Source organism: Nerophis ophidion, linkage group LG21, assembly GCF_033978795.1.
Source record: "Nerophis ophidion isolate RoL-2023_Sa linkage group LG21, RoL_Noph_v1.0, whole genome shotgun sequence".
NCBI lineage: Eukaryota > Metazoa > Chordata > Actinopteri > Syngnathiformes > Syngnathidae > Nerophis > Nerophis ophidion.
The window spans coordinates 4,956,175-4,976,653 of NC_084631.1; the positions used below are offsets into that span (position 1 = coordinate 4,956,175).

General features: G+C 39.4%; 1 protein-coding gene across 2 annotated transcripts in view; it reads right to left on the minus strand.

Moving 5' to 3' along the window:
* The window catches only part of LOC133539608 (threonine--tRNA ligase 1, cytoplasmic-like), a 159,486-nt gene that overhangs the window by 111,718 nt on the left and 27,289 nt on the right, over positions 1-20,479 (minus strand). The window lies entirely within an intron of this gene.

Here is a 20,479-nt window from a genome sequence, read left to right on the forward strand (position 1 = left end):
TAATCACAGCAGTATGATGAGTCTACTGTATGTGTCTACATTAAAACATTCGTCTTCATTCTGCATTAATATATGCTACTTTTAAACTTTCATGCAGAGAGGGAAATCACAACTAAGTCAATTGACCAAAAGTGTATTTATTAAAGTTATTAAGCAATGGCACAAACGTTCAAGTCATTTCCAAAACATAAAGTGCAAGATTGTCAGAGACATATTAAGTGTCAAATAAAAATGAGCTGCATAATAGGAAATCAAATAGTATTCGTCCTTCACTATGTGGTATGTTACTAAGGTTATGAAATTCTCTTCATTCTCTAGCGAGTGACTTTTCAAATGATGCTACATATTAGCAGTAATGCTACTTTTCAAAGCAACGCTTGTACTGCATGCTTGACTTATTACGGTTGTCTGTTCCACGTATTCCCACTTGCAGCCGAACCACCGCCAGACGATGGAAACCCTGCTGTTTTTATTGGGAATTAAGTCTTCCTTCATTTGTTACCAGATCCGCACCTTTTTGTCTCGTACGGCTACGTTAGCAGCTAACGTTAGCCACGCCGCTACCTCTCTGCTGGGCGAGGGTGTGTATGTGACGTATGACGTATGACGTGACAGTTGCGACGTATGTAAGAATGTGCGCCTGCTTGTCTGTGAAGAGACAGGAAAGAGTGAGAAGAGCCTGAATGCCTGCAGCTAAAAGCGACTGCGTGAGAATGTATACTCGAATATTACGATATAATAATATAATATAATAATACGATTTTTTTTTTAATTTTATTTTAATCTTCTATTTTTTTCTCCCCCCTCCCCCCCCTTTGTTTACCTTTATCTCATCTTTTTTGTTAGGGGCGCTGGAAGCCGGCAGACCCGTCAGCGATCCTGTTCTGTCTCCCTGTAATGTTTGTCTAAACTTGAATGGGATTGTGCTGAAAATTTTAATTTTCCTGAAGGAACTCTCCTGACGGAATAAATAAAGTACTATCTAATCTAATCTAATCTAATATAGTCATTTTCTATATCGAGACAAACCCGCGATATATCGTACTAATCGATATATCGCCCAGCCCTAATTCAGTGTTAAAAAATATTATACGGCTCTCACGGAAATACATTTAAAGGGGAACATTATCAGCAGACCTATGCAAGCGTCAATATATACCTTGATGGTGCAGAAAAAAGACCATCTATTTTTTTAACCGATTTCCAAACTCTAAATGGGTGAATTTTGGCGAATTAAACGCCTTTCTGTTTATCGCTCTTTTTGCGATGACGTCAGAACGTGACGTCTCCGAGGTAACACAGCCGCCATTTTCATTTTCAACACATTACAAACACCGGGTCTCAGCTCTGTTATTTTCCGGTTTTTCGACTATTTTTTGGAACCTTGGAGACATCATGCCTGGTGGGTGTGTTGTCGGAGGGTGTAACAACACTAACAGGGAGGGATTCAAGTTGCACCACTGGCCCGAAGATGCGAAAGTGTCTGCCGCCAGACCCCCATTGAATGTGCCAAAGTGTCTCCACATTTTACCGGCGATGACAGACATGACACAGAGATGTATGGATAACTTGCAGATGCATTTGCAACGATAAATTCAACGAAATCACAAAGGTGAGTTTTGTTGATGTTGACTGCCAGCTAATCGATGCTAACGTGCTATTTACCGGCGGTGCTAAAGCAGACATGGCACAGAGATGTATGGATAACCTGTAGATGCATTTGCAACTATATTACGTTTCCTTCCACCCACATTTAATGCGAAAAAAACACTTTCCAATCGACGGATTTAAGTTGCTTTTATTTCTATGACTATTACAGGAAAATAACAAATCACAACAAGTATACGTCGACGAAAACAACGATGAAATTAATTGACGATTCAGTCAACGAATAAAAACGAGACAAAAATGTTGACGGAGACAAAAGCCAATCATATTTAATTTAGTCTTTCGGCGGGCGGAAAAAGTTGGGAATCTATCCGATCAATGTAGCATGTGGTAAAAGGGCAGAGGGTAAATCACAGAGGGGTCCAATCAAAAGTACTGTCTTTGTAAGGGAAGGTGTTTCGACCTTTTACTGGCAAAACAAGACCATATTGTAGGGATGTAACAAAAACAGTAAGAAACTCCAGACGGTTAGCATTAGCCTTTTAAATCAAAACTATTGAACTAAAACCCATCCATCCATCCATTTTCTACCGCTTATTCCCTTGTGGGGTCGCAGGGGGCGCTGGCGCCTATCTCAGCTACAATCGGGCGGAAGGCGGGGTACACCCTGGACAAGTTGCCACCTCATCGCAGGGCCAACACAGATACTAAAACAAGACTGATAATTGCATTTTGATCAACTGGAGCTAACTTGCAAGCTCAAATGCTAACACAAAAAAATCAACATGTTTCCCCACAAAAACACAACAGACCCCAATCCAAACTGAAATAAACACATTAGAGTCTGAGCAACTAAGATATTTAATTGTGCACATCGATCCAACAAGCTGTGCTGTCTAACAACAGCATTGATGAGGATTGATCTTTCCTTAGAGGAAAAGAGACTGAGGCGTTTAAGGACTGCTGAACGTAGGACGACAAAAGGCCCGCCAGAAATAATGAATAATAATAATAATATATGACTTATTACACAGTTCATTTAAATACATCTTAAAGTGCAATAGTACAAACTAGGGATGCACCGATTAATCGGTAACCGAATATATTCAGCCGAATATGGCAAAAAAAGCCACATTCGGCCTTCGGTGGAATGAGTTAAAAACAAGGCCGAATAGTGGCGTGTGACGCAATTTTTTGACGCGGTGACGCAATCAACCAACGTGCGGTGACGTTGGGATATGTTGTGTACCTGTATAAGTGTATGAGGTTACATGCACACACTTATTGAGATTTAGTGGGGCCTCTGTTTACATTATTAGCCTGTTGTGTAGGCTACCTGTATAAGTGTATGAGGTTACAAGCACACACTTATTGAGATTTAGTGGGGCCTCTGTTTACATTATTAGCCTGTTGTGTAGGCTACCTGTATAAGTGTATGAGGTTACAAGCACACACTTATTGAGATTTAGTGGGGCCTTCTGTTTACATTATTAGCCTGTTGTGTAGGCTACCTGTATAAGTGTATGAGGTTACAAGCACACACTTAATTGAGATTTACTTGATCCTTCTGTTTACATTATTAGCATATCTACTGTGGCTAAGCAGACTTTTGCCAAAAGGACAATAATTCATTTGTTGTAGGTTTATCCACTTTAATGCACTTCTTTTTTTTTGGAATGCGTGTTTTGTTTGAAGGCCTAATATAAATGAAAAACCTTGTGCTTTTTTTGAAAAGCAAAGGCTACTGGAATATTAAAAAAATGTCAATATTCAATAAAAAAAATACTTTATTTGAAAAACATGTCAAAATATTTATTCTAGGCTATTTATGCAATATTAAAAAAAATTGTGAAAAACTGCATTCCATCCATCCATCCATTTCTACCGCTTATTCCCTTTTGGGGTCGCGGGGGGCGCTGGCGCCTATCTCAGCTACAATTCATTATTCGGTATTCGGCCTTTGGCCAAGCATTTAAATTTCATTCGGCTTCGGCCACAAATTTTCATTTCGGTGCATCCCTAGTACAAACCAAAATTTCACCACACCTAATGTGTGTGTGACAATCATTGGTACTTTAACTTAACTTATAACTGATAAAATACTAAGACTAAAACGCTGTCAGCAAAGCATAAGAACACAAAACATGCAAAGTAGTGTTTTTTCTAACAGTGTGTCAATGTATAAGTTAGGTTTAAAAAAAAATGTTTAAAAGATATCAGTGTGTGTAAAAGTAAGTTTTGAGCACATTCAACAATACCACAATAATAATGGTAACGGTGATATCATTTAAGTCACAATAACCGTCCGTGATATGAAATAGTGACGTTGTTACATTCCTATTGTATTGTAACACACCACAATGGAATGCACTCCCTACATTCCTATTGTATTGTAACACACCACAATGGAATGCACTCCCTACATTCCTATTGTATTGTAACACACCACAATGGAATGCACTCCCTACATTCCTATTGTATTGTAACACACCACAATGGAATGCACTCCCTACATTCCTATTGTATTGTAACACACCACAATGGAATGCACTCCCTACATTCCTATGGTATTGTAACACACCACAATGGAATGCACTCCCTACATTCCTATGGTATTGTAACACACCACAATGGAATGCACTCCCTACATTCCTATTGTATTGTAACACACCACAATGGAATGCACTCCCTACATTCCTATTGTATTGTAACACATCACAGTGGAATGCACTCCCAACAGGTGTGAAAGAAAGTGCATCTCTATCCTCTTTTAAAACCGCACTAAAAGAACACCTCTAGGCAGCTACAACCCTACACTAACCCCCCTCCCCCCATCACATCCCACCTACCTGGATTGTAAATAATCCATCCATTAATCAATGCTTACTTATATAGCCCTAAATCACTAGTGTCTCAAAGGGCTGCACAAACCACTATGACATCCTCGGTAGGCCCACATAAGGGCAAGGAAAACTCACACCCAGTGGGACGTCGGTGACAATGATGACTATGAGAACCTTGGAGAGGACAAAAGCAATGGATGTCGAGCGGGTCTAACATGATACTGTGAAAGCTAAATCCATATTGGATCCAACACAGTCGCGAGAGTCCAGTCCAAAGCGGATCCAACACTACCCAACACAGCAGCGAGAGTCCCGTTCACAGCGGAGCCAGCAGGAAACCATCCCAAGCGGAGGCGGATCAGCAGCGCAGAGATGTCCCCAGCCGATACACAGGCAAGCAGTACATGGCCACCGGATCGGACCGGACCCCCTCCACAAGGGAGAGTGGGACATAGGAGAAAAAGAAAAGAAACGGCAGATCAACTGGTCAAAAAAGGGAGTCTATTTAAAGGCTAGAGTATACAAATGAGTTTTAAGGTGAGACTTAAATGCTTCTACTGAGGTGGCATCTCGAACTGTTACCGGGAGGGCATTCCAGAGTACTGGAGCCCGAACGGAAAACGCTCTATAGCCCGCAAACTTTTTTTGGGCTTTGGGAATCACTAATAAGCCGGAGTCCTTTGAACGCAGATTTCTTGCCGGGACATATGGTACAATACAATCGGCAAGATAGGATGGAGCTAGACCGTGTAGTATTTTATACGTAAGTAGTAAAACCTTAAAGTCACATCTTAAGTGCACAGGAAGCCAGTGCAGGCGTAATGTGATCAAACTTTCTCTTTCTTGTCAAAAGTCTAGCAGCCACATTTTGTACCAACTGTAATCTAATGTATATACTGTACTTGTTATTATGCTTACTGAGCTCACTATGTTCACCGCTCGCAGTACATATCCTACCAAAAGACTGTACAATGTTCATTTCTCAGATGATAAAATTGTTGATGACTGAAATATGCTGATAGCAACCCAACCTAACCCCGTTTCCATACGAGTTCGGAAACAGAATACAATGATTTGCTAATCATTTTCAACCCATATTCAGTTGAATATACTACAAAGACAACATATTTGATGTTCAAACTCATAAACTTCTTTTTTTTTTTTGCAAATAGTCATTAACTTTAGAATTTGATGCCAGCCACATGTGACAAAGAAGTTGGGAAAGGTGGCAATAAATAATAAATACGGATAAAGTTGAGGAATGCTCATCAAACACTTATTTGGAACATCCCACAGGTGTGCAGGCTAATTGGGAACAGGTGGGTGCCATGATTGGGTATAAAAACAGCTTCCCAAAAATTGCTCAGTCTTTCACAAGAAAGGATGGGGCGAGGTACACCCCTTTGTCCACAACTGCGTGAGCAAATAGTCAAACAGTTTAAGAACAACATTTCTCAAAGTGCAATTGCAAGAAATTTAGGGATTTCAACATCTATGGTCCATATTATTAGAAAAAGATTCTGGAGAAATCACTCCACGTAAACGGCATGGCCGGAAACCAACATTGAATGACCGTGACCTTCGATCCCTCAGACAGCACTGTATCAAAAACCGACATCAATCTCTAAAGGATATCACCACATGGGCTCAGGAACACTTCAGAAATCCACTGTCACTAAATACAGTTCGTCGCTACATCTGTAAGTGCAAGTTAAAGCTGTACTATGCAAAGCGAAAGCCATTTATCAACAACATCCAGAAACGCCGCCGGCTTATCTGGGCCCGTGATCATCTATGATGGACTGATGCAAAGTGGAAAAGTGTTCTGTGGTCTGACGAGTCCACATTTCAAATTGTTTTTGGAAATATTCAACATTGTGTCATCCGGACCAAAGGGGAAGCAAACCATCCAGACTGTTATCGACACAAAGTTGAAAAGCCAGCATCTGTGATGGTATGGGGGTGCATTAGTGCCCAAGGCATGGGTAACTTACACATCTGTGAAGGCACCATTAATGCTGAAAGGTGCATACAGGTTTTGGAACAACATATGCTGCCATCTAAGCGTCATCTTTTTCATGGACGCCCCTGCTTATTTCAGCAAGACAATGCCAAGGCACATTCAGCACGTGTTACAACAGCGTGGCTTCGTAAAAAAAAGAGTGCGGGTACTTTCCTGGCCCGGCTGCAGTCCAGACCTGTCTCCCATCGAAAATGTGTGGCGCGTAGAATACGACAGCGGAGACCCCGGACTGTTGAGCGACTGATGCTCTACATCAGTGGTCCCCAACCACCGGGCCGTGGCACGATTGGTACCGGGCCTGTCGTGGAAATTTCTTAAAGACGATCCTTTAGTGACAAATAGCTTTAAAATGATTTATTAAAGTAACAAACAAATAATAATAAGCTTTGCAAAGCGAGACCAAACCAGAACGACACATCCTTTTGTTCCAGCTTGTTCTAACTCCTTTAGAATTTGACATGACAATTATACATTCTCAGAAGTCCCACCCTCCATGCTCATTTACATACAGTACACCAGTGGAATGAATACCCAAAGTCCTGTGAAGGGGAGAGGGTGTCGTTTGCCCAGAGGAGGGGGGTCACTCAGGAAAGGGGAACAATTTAGCTCTGTTGGGGGTAAGGAAGAGGGAAAACACATGCCCAGGTCAACTATAGTCCACATGTCACATCAAAGACACAGGAGACAGAGCTTGATCAGATAATAGATCGCTTCCTAAGTGTCACATTCCTGAGCCCAATAAACAACTTTTGGCGACCCGTTCAAAGAACATCATCAATTAAAACGAGTACAAGTCATTTTGCTATCACAGGCCGCAGATGAATTTTTTATAAACAAATGTTTGATTTTTTTTAATTAAATCAACATAAAAAACAATATACACTTACAATTTACTGTAATTTCATTCGACTAATTCTTAGGAATTTAGTCAACTAAAATAAAATCAGTTTCGAGGACTAAAATATGACTAAATATAAACTTAAAATTTGGGTCAAAATCAACACTGGATGTACATCAAGAATGTCAAACATGCGGCCCACGAGATGAATTTGCTCAGTGTAAAATTGAGCTGCATTTCTAAATGAAAGAAACTGCTGTTCTAAGTGTGTCCACTGGATGTCGCAATATCGGTTCTGTTTGGCAAGCAAAAAGTTTTTAACGGGGCGAGCAAGTACACCAAGGAAGATGTACATGGTAAAGCGGGGCTCCCCGTCAACCCAACATAAAACAAACAGAAATAAAATAAACAATTGGCAACCCGACTTAAAATGCAGCATGAGACCCTGCACATTGATATAGTTCTGTGAAAATTATGGTCTTCCGTGCAAATTTAAAGAAAGTGAAAAGTGGAAATGACAAATGAGGTAGTTGTTACATAGCAGCATTTTTATTTATGCTTTATTTTGTTCCATCCTAGATGGGCTGTGACTTTAAATTAGATTGCCCTTAAGATACAATGACATAAGGTCCAAGTTTATTGTGTTTTTGAATGTGCACCAATTTAATTTCGCTGAATTTTCAAATAACTTGAAGTGTTTTGTCAAGGAGTGTATGTGATATGTATATTTTCATTTTACATTGGAAACAAAACCATCTTAAGTTGTCGCAGTTCTATTTTTAAGTTATCAATCAATCAATCAATGTTTACTTATATAGCCCTAAATCACTAGTGTCTCAAAGGGCTGCACAAACCACTACGACATCCTCAGTAGGCCCACATAAGGGCAAGGAAAAACTCACACCCAGTGGGACGTCGGTGACAATAATGACTATGAGAACCTTGGAGAGGAGGAAAGCAATGGATGTCGAGCGGGTCTAACATGATACTGTGAAAGTTCAATCCATAATGGATCCAACACAGTCACAAGAGTCCAGTCCAAAGCGGATCTAACACAGCAGCGAGAGTCCCGTTCACAGCGGAGCCAGCAGGAAACCATCCCAAGCGGAGGCGGATCAGCAGCGCAGAGATGTCCCCAGCCGATAAACAGGCGAGCAGTACATGGCCACCGGATCGGACCGGAGTTCCCAAAGCCCAAAAAAAGTCTGTGGGCTGTAGAGCGTTTTCATTTCGGGCTCCAGTACTCTGGAATGCCCTCCCGGTAAAAGTTCGAGATGCCACCTCAGTAGAAGCATTTAAGTCTCACCTTAAAACTCATTTGTATACTCTAGCCTTTAAATAGACTCCCTTTCTAGACCAGTTGAGGATCGGACCGGACCCAAGTTATTGTGCCATGATGTTACCCGTTCGGCCCACGTGCGAATAGATTTTCCTCCATGCGGTCCCTGAGCTAAAATGAGTTTGACACCCCTGATGTAGATGAGGCATTTGGTCACCCTGTAAAGGGGACCTTTTTTGGGGGGAATTCTGCCTATGGTACACAATCATTGTAAGAGACAAGAACATAATTGTGTGTGTGTATAATACACACAATGTGGCCGTAAGGAATAGGTGTTAATGGCGCCAAAGATGGTACATATGGACGAGTTTCCTCACTGCAGGTGCCTCATTGCCCTTTTGTTTAGACTGAGCTATGAACCGGAAGTACAATTGCAGCTTGGTCTTCTAGCCGTCCAAAGCATTTCTACTCGTATGGATTCTTCATTTATCACTCAACATAGGGTTGGGCGATATTGCCTTTTATTAACATCTCGATATGTTTAGGCCATGTCACGATACACGATATATATCTCGATATTTTGCCTTAGCCTTGAATTAACACTTGACACATATAATCACAGCAGTACGATGATTATATTTGTCTACATTAAAACATTCTTCTTCATACTACATTCATATATGCTCATTTTAAACTTTCATGCAGAGAGGGAAATCACAAATAAGTCAATTTACCAAAATTATTAATTAAACAGTTAAGATGAACTTTCATGTATTTTCAAAACAGAACGTTCAAGATTGTCAGACATTTTAAAACAAGCTATTAGTGCACTTTTGTGCATGATGTCACTAAGATGACATTTTAAAACAACACTAAATTAAAGTGCACTTTTTGTACAGAACGCCACTACAATATCTTAAAACAAATAAAGTGCACTTTTGTGCATGATGTCACTAAGATGACATTTTAAAACAACACTAAATTAAAGTGTACATTTTGTACAGAACGCCACTACAATATCTTAAAACAAAGTACACTTTTGTGCATGATGTCACTAAGATGACATTTTAAAACAACACTAAATTAAAGTGCACTTTTTGTACAGAACGCCACTACAATATCTTAAAACAAATAAAGTGCACTTTTGTGCATGATGTCACTAAGATGACATTTTAAAACAACACTAAATTAGAGTGCACTTTTTGTACAGAACGCCACTACAACAGTTAAAAACAAAGTGCACTTTTGTGCATGATGTCACACAAGATATTTCAAAAACTGTAAAATACAAATTTGCTGTAAATTTGTGTATGTCCTTAGCTATGTGGTAGGTTCCTGCGGACGTTATTTCCTGGTTTTGACGTTTTTTGTCATACGGTGTTGATCTGGAAGACGCCAGCCTCAATTGGTCAGTGCTGTATGCTTTGGCATTTTTTGTGGGTGTGGCACCGGCCGGAGATGTTGACGTGCAGAGTTTCAAGCACTCCTTACTCTCTAGCGGGTGACTTTTCAAATGATGCTACAAATTAGTAGTGCTGCTCCTTTTTGTAGAAACGCTTTTGCCGCATACTTTACATATTACGGTTGTCTGTTCAACATCTTCCCGCTTGTAGCCTAACAACCGCCAGACGATGGACCCTGTGCTGTTTTTCTTGGGAATTAATTCTTTTTTCTCCATTTGTTAACAGATTCGCAACTTTCTCTCTCTCATATTACTACTCCGCTTCCACCATCTGCCACAGCTAACGCTACCATTCCGCTACCTCTCTGCGCCGCGAGGTCGTATGACGTTGCACGAGCGACAGTATGTGACATACGTACACAAGGTGCACTGTTTTATCTCTCTGTGAGAAGGAGAGACAAGAAAGAGTGGGAAAAGCCTATAGTGTAATGCTCGAAGCTAAAAGCAACTGCATGAGAACGTATTATTGAATACTCACAAAAGTCATTTTCTACATCGCACAGAGACAAACTCGCGATATATTGAGTACAATCAATATATAGCCCAGCCCTAACTCAAAGTTTGTATGTTTTACAGTATAACTAAAACTATTCACAGAAAAAAGATCTGTCAATATAATACATATAGTTCCATATGGAGAACATACACACTATTTATTGTAAACATTGCATTTAGATGATTTTGGTGCATTTGCAAACAGCTCAAATGAAAACAAAGCAAATTATAACCTGCTACACAAAAAAAGTACAACTCAACAAAAGATAAACATTTTTCAAGTTAGCGCCTTGGAGCTGGGGTCATGACCTCAAAAAAGGTAGGATACAGCAGGCAGCATGCAGGCAAAGAGTGTATGATGCTCAAAAGTCCCCAAAAACGTAGCGCACAAGGGATAGCACAGAAAAAGCACAGGGAAAAACTGTGCCTTAAAAAAGAAGCTTTAAGGACAGCTTCAAACAAAATAATATGCAAAAATACAAAAAGAGTGGCTTATTAGCCCTAATCGTGCTGATTAACACCAGGTGAGACAATCAATACAAACAACTTCACAAGCAGAGCAATATAATACAAACCAAACAGGAAGTGGAACCAAAATAAAAGCGCAAAACAGGAAGTAAAGCCAAAAACACAGGAAAAACACCGCAAAATAAACAAAGAATGGCCTGACTTCTAGGTCGTAACAGAATTATAACCTTAGAGAAAAAGAAATAACGCTGGAAGTTATTTACAACTCTGCAGGATTACTCGTACTCGCTCCTATCTGTTAGTACTGTGTCTTTCCTTCTGGGTTCGCTCCATCGCTAAGGTGTCTGGGTAATGAAGTTACTGTACCTTATAAAGGACCAACACAACCCAACTTTTCTGACTTTTGTAGGTGCTAAGAACTTGAAGACACAGCTTAGATACACTTTTTCATCATTCAAATAAACACTCAGTCACACACCTTTATAGTCATATACTTATTTGATTCTTATTAATCCATGTGAAGAGAATTAAAAACAGTTTCATTTGCAATACTAAATTGCAAAGAGGCACTACTTACAGTGTGATAATCTCTCATCTTTCATTTACTGACAAAAATTAGATACGCTGAACAGTTCACAAACTCTGAATGTGTGGGATGAATGTGTAAAAACATAAATGTTTAAGATGGACAAACACTTTTTAAGGGCAATATAAACAAGGAGAACATCTGTAACTTGTGGACAACAGAACAGACAGCAGACTAAAAGGTGGTGTTTATTTCTGTATTTACAAATAATTGTTCATTATTAAGTACAATAAAGTAATTTGAAGATGGGTATTTGCTTTTACTGCCATCTATTGTCTACTTTGAAGTCTGTGCACTATAAAATTAGTAAAACATAGGGGTGTAACGATTCGTTTTAACAAATATTCAATTCATAATTTGGGGTTGTTGATACAATTCAGGGACAGTATTAGTTTTTTATGAATGATACGATACAAAATAATTCAGTGAGTTAAAAATAATCCAACAACTTTTTTGCAAAAAAAAATAAAATCAACCCATGTGACTGTGAAATCAAAACTGAATACTGGACACTGCAGGTGAGGTTTTCTATCTTCCTATTATTTCTAGTACGGGGGTTAGGTATGAATGAATTTTGGACACAAACAAGCAAGTAAACAATTATTGGCCAATGCGTTCACATGTTATTGGGATAAAGTGCAACCAAAACTAACCACGAGGAAACCTTTTCTGCTGACATTTTCAATATTCAAACAATTTTCATTTACAGTATACCAAACAACATTTAGTAGTAGTTTTTCTGTGTTGCTTGAGCTCTGTTGAAGCAGAAAAAAACGACATCATGTTAAATGAAGACTTTCCTGAAGCTGTCTCTGACAGTTGACATAATGTAACTGCATCATAAAACCTACATGAACTCCATAGTGTTCAGGGATGAATAGTCTCTCCTATTACACTATTTTTTCAGCTATAATTACATTAATCATTGGTAAATTACTAAGTCTAAATATTGACTTACTTAGTCATAATGACAAAATATTGACTCACTAAATAAATTATAAATGAGTTGTACTTGTATAGCACTTTGACACTACTTCCACATTTACCCATTCACGCACATTCACACACTGATGGAGGGAGCTGCCATGCAAGGCGCTAACCGGCACCCATCAGGAGCAAGGGTGAAGTGTCTTGCTCAGGACACAACAGACTTTTAAACTCTATCTAATAATGCAACATATGTTTTATTATCATACATTCTAATAATTTTTGGGGTAAAACCATACATAAATATCTACTTAGCCTCATGATTTTAAAGCAAGTTATCCATCAAATTGTACATTGTAAACATGACAATACATTTTTAAAACAGCTCGGTCTTCAGAATCTTATTAAAAAAACATGGTACCATTTTTACATGAAAGTAATACACTAAGAAAGCAGCAACCATATTTTTCATACAAAAAAAAAAATAATAATAAAAAAAACGGGCAGCTCAATCACCAGAAATTTACAGTAAATTAGAGTGTGACCATTTTATTGTAAATTGTATGGTAAAATTCTGCCATTCTTTTGACCGCAAAATCCAATAAAATATTTCTTACAGTGTAGGTGAAATATACATTTAATAATCAAATGCATAGGAGATCGTGTGACAATATCATGCAACTAATGCTTATACATGTATGTTTCTTTTATTAATGTTACAAGTGGCCGGCCCCCTGAGGCCAGCCAAAACTGTAACGTGGCCCTCAATGAAAACAAGTTTGACACCCGTGTTCTAGATGGTTCAAGAATGATAGGTTCAAATTTTGCTTAACTTGTTTAAACTTTTTCTAACATTCCACAAAACAAAACAAAAGTATGAATGATTTGTGATGATATCGTATAGGGTCAATATCGGTATCCAATACTCACTAAGTCATAATAATGACATGCTTATTAGTATCTCAGGTAACTAAGTTTTGTGTTTTCTTTTTACTTTACGGAAAATATATTGAGATATATATCGTATATTGCCATTCAGGATATGGAGCAGAAAAAACAACCAAAAACTGTAGGCTTCTTCACGCGACGAAGCTGGCCTACTTCACTGAAGTCTGCCTTAACTAACACATTTTCTGGGGTAAACAGTGGTGTCAAACGGGAGACGAAACAATATTTTCTTACATTACCTGGGGATCATTGTAAATAAACAAGGAGACAGGAGAGGTAGGCGATGCGCTGGCGGAAAAATAAATTGAACACAACCAACAGATACGGACGGAGTCCCAGGACTAACTCAGTAGGTAGCTCGTCAGTCTGGCTTTATTTTGGTTTTAAAGCGACAAATTCAGAGCAGAAAACGGTCATATGCAAAGTATGCAAGAAAAAATGTCCATCGCCCGACGCTAACACAAACAACCTATTCCATTAAAGTTAATGATTCCAGGGACTAACTGATAAAACTTGAGACACGAAAAGTATTGGTTTAAATTTCGTTGTGATCTACTATTTTTCTGACCGCACTAAAGGCAAACGTTAATGATTCCAGCGACGTGCACTTTAAGATTTTTTTTATTGCAATTGTTTAAATCTGATACCAAAAGTATTTGTTTATTTTTAGTTATGATCTAGCGTTCTGACTGCACTTCAGAGAAACTTGAATACGTGTAAAACTTACTTGAAAAATGTTTTTTGTTGCTATTGTTATTTGTTATACCAAATGTATTTGTTTAATTCACTTGCAAATAAAATGAGAAAAAAGGTAAGCAGTCATGTATGTTGTTACATTTTTTATAGAACTGAAAGCGTACCATAGCTGTATCGTGATATAAAACAGTGGTCCCCAACCACAAGAAATAAAAAAAATAAATATATATATTTTTGTAATTATTAAATCAACATAAAAACACAATACATACATTATATATCAATATAGATAAATACAGTCTGCAGGGATACAGTCCGTAAGCACACATGATTGTATTTATTTACGAAAAAAAACACCCCCGGCCCGTGGGACAAATTTTCAAGTATTGACCGGTCCGCAACTACACAAAGGTTGGGGACCACTGATATCAAATGATCCGTATCGTGATATTCATTTTTTTCTCACATCGCCCAGCACTAATAATAATATTTTAAAAAAACTGCAATGAACATTTCTTAAGATTGAATAACTAGTAGATTTACCTGAGAAATTAAGGGCAACCAAATCTTTTCAGGTTAAATGAGCAGTGGTTTGACCTGCTGCTACTCGCATTTTAATTAACCGCTACAATGGCCGTGAAAATGCAAATGCATAACAAATTCAAAACCAACAACTACAAGCCAAACACCACAACAACTATAAGACATAACACAATAATATAAAGACACAACAGAAATGACAGTGTACAAGTTTCAGCAAGAAGTGGCTAAAGCAGAATATTGAAAACGGGGTAATGAACAAAGTTGGATAAGTAAGTGAAGTGTGACCACTTTTTCAGTCAGTCATAAAAACTTTTTTCATTAATGCTATTATATTATGTTAATGACACTGTTTTCTACTTTTTGCCTCAACCAATTGGTCTGTCGACAACATTTGCTCTGCCGTCTATTTCGTTAAGTCCGTCACGTCCTGTCTGGCGTAAAGTTATGTTGTGGCGTTTGTATTTGTTGTGGGTTTTGCAATCATGCTGTAGCTGAAAGTTGTCGTGTTGTGGCTTTATGTTATTGTCTTGTGGCGTTTGCATTTGTTTTCGTCTTTCTTAGCCACCGTGGCTATCCGCCATTCTACTGTATGTCTTGGTGAGAGACAGGCAGATAGACTTGAATAACGTTTAACACCCTTACTGTAAAAGGTGCTATGCTAAATAATATATACGAACCCCGTTTCCATATGAGTTGGGAAATTGTGTTAGATGTAAATATAAACGGAATACAATGATTTGCAAATCCTTATTCAATTGAATGCACTACAAAGACAACATATTTGATGTTCAAACTCATAAACTTTATTTTTTTTTGCAAATAATAATTAACTTAGAATTTCATGGCTGCAACATGTGCCAAAGTAGTTGGGAAAGGGCATGTTCACCAATGTGTTACATCACCTTTTCTTTTAACAACACTCAATAAACGTTTGGGAACTGAGGAAACTAATTGTTGAAGCTTTGAAAGTGGAATTCTTTCCCATTCTTGTTTTATGTGGAGCTTCAGTCGTTCAACAGTCCGGGGTCTCCGCTGTCGTATTTTACGCTTCATAATGCGGCACACATTTTCGATGGGAGACAGGTCTGGACTGTGGGCGGGCCAGGAAAGTACCCGCACTCTTTTTCTACGAAGCCACGCTGTTGTAACATTTATTTTGCTGAAATAAGCAGGGGCGTCCATAATAATGTTGCTTGGAGGACAACATACAGTATGTTGTTCCAAAACCTGTATGGACCTTTCAGCATAAATGGTGCCTTCACAGATGTGCCTTGGGCACTAATACACCCCCATACCATCACAGATGCTGGCTTTTGAACTTTGCGCCTATAACAATCCGAATGGTTATTTTCCTCTTTGTTCTGGAGGACACCACGTCCTCTGTTTCCAAATATAACTTGAAATGTGGACTTGTCAGACCACAGAACACCTTTCCACTTTGCATCAGTCCATCTTAGATGAGCTCGGGCCCAGCCAAGCCGGCGGCATTTCAGGATATTGTTGATTAATAGATTTGGCTTTGCATAGTAGAGTTTTAACTTGCACTTACAGAAGTAGCTACCAACTGTACAGTAGTTACTAACAGTGGTTTTATGAAATGTTCCTGAACCCATGTGGTGATATCCTTTATACTGATGTCGGTATTTGATGCAGTACCGCCTGAAGGATCAAAAGTCCGTAATATCATCGCTTATGTGCAGTGATTTCTCCAGATTCTCTGAACTATTTGATGATTTTACGGACTGTAGATGGTAAAATCCCTAAATTCCTTGCAATAGCTCGTTGTGAAATGTTGTTCTAAAACTGTTCGACAATTTGCTTACAAAGCGGTGACTCACACCCCATCCTTGTTTGTGAATTACTTAGCATTTCATGGAAGCTGCTTTTATACCCAATCATGGCACCCAACTGTTCCCAATTAGCCTGCACACCTGTGGGATGTTCCATATAAGTGTTTGATGAGCATTCCTCAACTTTATCAGTATTTATTGCCACCTTTCCCAACTTCGCCACTTCTTGTTGGCATCAAATTCTAAAGTTAATTATTATTGGCACAGAAAAAATGTTTATCAGTTTAAACATCAAATATGTTGTCTTTGTAGCATATTCAACTGAATATGGGTTGAAAATGATTTGCAAACCATTGCATTCCGTTTATATTTACATCTAACACAATTTCCCAACTAATATGGAAATGGGGTTTTTAGAAAGCTGAGGCGAGACTGTATACAGCCTATTATCTACGCAATATTGACTAGTGAAGCATCAACATTAATACTTAACATTGAAACCTGTGTTACTTGCCCAGTGTTATTTTGCACAAAAAACAGCAACAATTAAGACCTCGAGAAAAATGATATAACATAATAAAATATATATATTAATACTAATTACCAACAACAGGTATGTTTTTTTACAAAAATATTTGCTTTTTTTTTTTAGAAAATATATACATCATCTGTAATGGTGCAAATTATGTGATGATGTCATTTTGACCACGACCCTAGCCACGCTTCCACTGCCACAATTATATTGGCAATGTGGGAGAAACGCTGCAAGTTTTATTTCAGTGATGTTGCCTGGTATCTACTTGCATCCCAGATACATAAGTATCTTTAAGGATGAAGTAGACTCCCTCTCCTTGCGTTGAAAGGACACGCTTCTTCCCCCCCACAAAAAAGATACATTGTGTTTAAAACCTCAGTAACTAACAGGGATGTAACAAATCATTAATAGAATTTGTCAGCAATAATAGACGATGACGTCATCGCGCAAACAAGCATACCTAGTCTGCGCGACCCGTGACTGCCGAGCAACAGGAAGGAAAAAAGAACACAGCGAGTAAAATCTAAAAACTAAACATGCCAAAGACATGAAGAACTTACTCAATTTGCAAAAAGGTAAGGAAGTTACATGTAGGGATGCACCGAAATGAAAATTTGTGGCCAAAGCCGAAGCCGAATAAAATTTAAAAGCTTAGCCGAAGGCCGAATACCGAATAATGAATGCAGTTTTTCACAATTTTTTTAATATTGCATTAATAGCCTAGAATAAATATTTGGACATGTTTTTCATCCATCCATCCATCCATCATCTTCCGCTTATCCGAGGTCGGGTCGCGGGGGAAGCAGCCTAAGCAGGGAAGCCCAGACTTCCCTCTCCCCAGCCACTTCGTCTAGCTCTTCCCGGGGGATCCCGAGGCGTTCCCAGGCCAGCCGGGAGACATAGTCTTCCCAACGTGTCCTGGGTCTTCCCCGTGGCCTCCTACCAGCTGGACGTGCCCTAAACACCTCCCTAGGGAGGCGTCCGGGTAGCATCCTGACCAGATGCCCGAACCACCTCATCTGGCTCCTCTCGATGTGGAGGAGCAGCGGCTTTACGTTGAGTTCCTCCCGGATGGCAGAGCTTCTCACCCTATCTCTAAGGGAGAGACCCAAACTCATTTGGCAGAGCTTCTCACCCTATCTCTAAGGGAGAGACCCGCCACACGGCGGAGGAAACTCATTTCGGCCGCTTGTACCCGTGATCTTATCCTTTCGGTCATGACCCAAAGCTCATGACCATAGGTGAGGATGGGAACGTAGATCGACCGGTAAATTGAGAGCTTTGCCTTCCGGCTCAGCTCCTTCTTCACCACAACGGATCGGTACAACGTCCGCATTACTGAAGACGCCGCACCGATCCGCCTGTCGATCTCACGATCCACTCTTCCCCCACTCGTGAACAAGACTCCTAGGTACTTGAACTCCTCCACTTGGGGCAGGGTCTCCTCCCCAACCCGGAGATGGCACTCCACGCTTTTCCGGGCGAGAACCATGGATTCGGACTTGGAGGTGCTGATTCTCATTCCGGTCGCTTCACACTCGGCTGCGAACCGATCCAGTGAGAGCTGAAGATCCCGGCCAGATGAAGCCATCAGGACTACATCATCTGCAAAAAGCAGAGACCTGATCCCGTGGCCACCAAACCGGAACCCCTCAACGCCTTGACTGCGCCTAGAAATTCTGTCCATAAAAGTTATGAACAGAATCGGTGACAAAGGACAGCCTTGGCGGAGTCCAACCCTCACTGGAAATGTGTTCGACTTACTGCCGGCAATGCGGACCAAGTTCTGACACTGATCATACAGGGAGCGGACTGCCACAATAAGACAGTCCGATACCCCATACTCTCTGAGCACTCTCCACAGGACTTCCCGAGGGACACGGTCGAATGCCTTCTCCAAGTCCACAAAGCACATGTAGACTGGTTGGGCAAACTCCCATGCACCCTCAAGAACCCTGCGGAGAGTATAGAGCTGGTCCACAGTTCCACGACCAGGACGAAAACCACACTGTTCCTCCTGAATCCGAGGTTCGACTATCCGGCGAAGCCTCCTCTCCAGTACACCTGAATAAACCTTACCGGGAAGGCTTAGGAGTGTGTTTTTCAAATAAAGTAATTTTTTAATTGAATATTGACATTTTTTTAATATTCCAGTAGCCTTTGCTTTTCAAAAAAAGCACAAGGCTTTTCATTTATATTAGGCCTTCAAACAAAACATGCATTCCAAAAAAAATAAAGTGCATTAAAGTGGATAAACCCACAACAAATGAATGATTGTCCTTTTGGCAAAAGTGTTCTTAGCCACAGTAGATATGCTAATAATGTAAACAGAAGGCTCAAGTAAATCTCAATTAAGTGTGTGCTTGTAACCTCATACACTTATACAGGTAGCCTACACAACAGGCTAATAATGTAAACAGAGGCCCCACTAAATCTCAATTAAGTGTGTGCTTGTAACCTCATACACTTATACAGGTACACAACATATCCCAATGTCACTGCACGTTGGTTGATTGCGTCACCGCGTCAAAAAATTGCGTGACATGCCACTATTCGGCCTTGTTTTTAACTCATTCCACCGAAGCCCGAATGTGGCTTTTTTTGCCATATTCGGCCGAATATATTCGGTTACCGATTAATCGGTGCATCCCTAGTTACATGTTATTCAAATCTGCCTTCCCGACTGTGGCCTCATCAAAACAAAAACGGCAGATACGGGGGCTGAGGAATGTCACAACAAATGCAAATGCCACAAGACAATATCATAGATTACAACACAAAAAGTTTCAGATTGCAAAAGCCACAACAAATAAAAAACTCTGCAACACAACTTTAAGCCACAATGAACAAGAACAACAACGTTTACCTGCTTGTTTCTATCCATCATTAATTTAGACATAATGCCCTTGTAAGAAATAACAGGAATATCGGAAATTTCACCTGCAGTATCCAGTATCCACTATTTATTTTTCGATCACACTGCTAGTTTTGTTTTTACTAAAAAGTTACTGAATTGATGTCAACTTACTGAACCGCTTCGGGTCGGTCTAAAATAATAATTACTTTTTTTTTTTTTTTTAATTAAAAAAATATATATTAGGGCTGCGAATCTTTGGGTGTCCCACGATTCGATTCAATATCGATTCTTGGAGTCGCGATTCGATTATATATCGATTTTTTCGATTCAACGCGATTATAAATTCAAAAACTATTTTTTCCCGATTTAAAAGGATTCTGTATTCATTCAATACATTGGATTTCAGCAGGATCCACCCCAGTCTGCTGACATGCTAGTAGTAGATTTTTTTTTAAAAGCTTTTATAATTGTAAAGGACAATGTTTTATCAACTGATTGCAATAATGTTAATTTGTTTTAACTATTAAAGGAACCAAAAATATGACTTATTTTATCTTTGTGAAAACATTGGACACAGTGTG